Raw genomic sequence first — 2,831 nt, forward strand, 5'->3', positions numbered from 1 at the left:
GATTTCAACAAGCTTTCATGAATCCTCTGCTCCATACACCGACATTTTCATTATCATTTAGTTGCACACGAGTGCTTAAACTTTAAGAAAACTGTGTGCTACTCAACAATAATTCAAATTAGTTGCAGCCCTAAGACCTCGAGCATTTCTGGTAACATCATTGTTGGTTGATAGCTGGTGTATTTTTATAGTTTAACCGTCTCTGCGTCCAGTTTTTCTAACTTCACACCAGAAATGTCGATATGCTGTTTTTTTCATCACATTTGTAGATCTACACATAGACTTGTGTATCACTATAACTAGATATAGAAAGATGCATTACACAGTATATACATGTGTGTATATCATCAAATAAAATGTGGCGTATCTTCTGTACGAAAACATCCCTTTTCACCCTTTGCTCATATAAATTTTACCCAATAAGAAGCTTTTATTTTTTTTAAAATACAGTTTTTAAATGACAATTTAATTAAGAAAAAAACAAACAAACCCTGAAGCCTGATTGGTTTTGTCACTTCATGCAGCAAGAACATGAGTTTTGCTCTCTAACAAAGAGAAGAATGTTGGGCCATCAGTTCATGCTCTGAGGCTCAGGCGCACTCTGGCTATTCAACAGGACTATGATCCGTCCACCTCAGCACAGTTTCCTCCACTATCCACCTCTAAACGACCGAAAAAAACGATTTTGGCCAAAGTCTGGACTTAAATCTGAGGCTTTGAGCTGGAAAACACTCCAGGGTGGCTGATTTCTTCATTTTATTTTGTCTCATTGCAAAGAAGACTAGACCCAAGTATACAAGGCAGGGCAGGGATAGCTCAGTAGGTAGAGTGGTTGCCCCATGATCGGAAGGTCGGGGGTTCGATTCCCCTTAACAGCTACCCTGAGGTACCCCTGAGCAAGGTACCGTCCCTACACACTGCTCCCCGGGCGCCCAATGGCTGCCCACTGCTTCACTGAGTGAATGGGTTAAATGCAGAGAGCAATTTCCCCACGGGGCACAATAAAGTACACACAAAAGTTCCTCCACAGTAAGGTGAAAGACTCACAGCCATTGACTGGCATTCTTACTGCACAAACAGTTACCTGGTTTAGGGGGCAATTTTTTTTTTTTTTTTTCACAGGCTTAGGTAAGGTTCAGCTTTTTCCCCTTAATAAATGCAATTAATTAACAGCTGCATTTTCTTGGATCTTTACTGTCTAATATTAAAATGTATTTGATCTGGAACATCTTAAGTGTGACAAATATGCAAAATATAGTATAAATATATATACATTTATATAAATATATAAAGAAGAGCAAATACTTTCATAGCACTGTGTTAAAAAAGAAAAATGCTGTTTCTGTGCTGTGCTGAGCTCTGAAACCTGACTGAAACTCTTCAAATAAACCATTCCTCTGCAGATGATCAGTTAGCTGTTTGACAACTACTCTTTCAAGGATTTTTGATATGAAAGGAAGGTTGGAGATTGGCCTATAATTAGCTAAGACTGCTGGGTCTAGAGATGCTTTTTGAGTAAAGGTTTAACTACAGCTAGCTTGAAGGCCTGTGGTACATAGCCGATTATTAGAGATAGGTTGATCATATTTAAGATCGAAGAATTAATTAATGGCAGGACTTCTTTGAGCAGTTTTGTAGGAATGGGGTCTAAAAGACACGTTGATGGTTTGGAGGAAGTAATTATTGAAGTTAACTCAGAAAGATCAACTGGAGAAAAAGAGTCTAACTTAACATCAATGGTGCTGAAAGGAGCCAGCTGAGGTGGTTCGGGCATCTGACAAGGATGCCCCCTGGGCGCCTCCTGGGTGAGGTGTTTCAGGCATGTCCCACCGGGAGGAGGCCCCGGGGCAGACCCAGGACACGCTGGAGAGATTATATCTCTCGGCTGGCCTGGGAACGCCTTGGTGTTCCCCCGGATAAGCTGGAGGAGGTGGCTGGGGAGAGGGAGGTCTGGGCCTCTTTGCTTAGGCTGCTGCCCACGCGACCCGGCCCCGGATAAAGCGGATGAAGATGGATGGATACTAAAAGTAGCTGTAGATTGAGTAATTTTTTTTCTCTAATGGTTCAAATTTGATTTGTTTGTTGCTGAGTAGCTGTGGCAGTTAATCTTTGGGCGTTAAATGTCGTTGCTTTGTCCTTGGCTGCTGGTAAGTAAGGGATTCTTAGGTTCTTGATCCTTCCATCACAAATAGATGCTCTGAGACACGAACCCCTTTCACTAGTAGCTTCTACTAGCCACCAGCTATAACAACTGCTTTAATAGTAGTTAAAGCTAAAATTAAGCATTAGAAACTGTTACAGCCGTTTTTATCTCCAGCTCTTTTCTTTCCTTTTTTACTTTAGCTTCTTTTTCCTGTAAAATTTGCTTTTATTTTAAGGCTCCTGATCTGGCTAACAGTGTCGCTTTCTCCGACTCTGCCTTTAAACCACCAGATGATACACAATGAGACTACACTGTAGCCATTTTAAAACCATGCTTTGATCATAGCAGCATATGTGAGAGTCACCTTTTCATTTCTTTATTCTGCTTCATTAATGCTATTCTCAGTAATGATCGGCCATCTCGTCCAAGTGCAGTCTGCAAAGTCCTGAAAAGAAGCATCCTTGAAACTTTCAAGCAAGGTTGTTTGATCTTTGTTCATTTTTTCTTTAGAAACCTGTTGAAGCATCTCTTTAACACTGTTCACAGAAGTCTCCAACCTGCCGAACTCAACCATCGCTTTGTTTTATCTTGAATGTCATAACCCCAGAACGAGTTGACATAGGATTTTAAAATTCATACCAAAGGTGCAGTTTCTAAAATTCTTGGATAAGTTCACATAATACATGGC

The sequence above is a fragment of the Aulonocara stuartgranti genome (genome assembly GCF_965226115.1).
Source record: "Aulonocara stuartgranti genome assembly, chromosome: 3".
NCBI lineage: Eukaryota > Metazoa > Chordata > Actinopteri > Cichliformes > Cichlidae > Aulonocara > Aulonocara stuartgranti.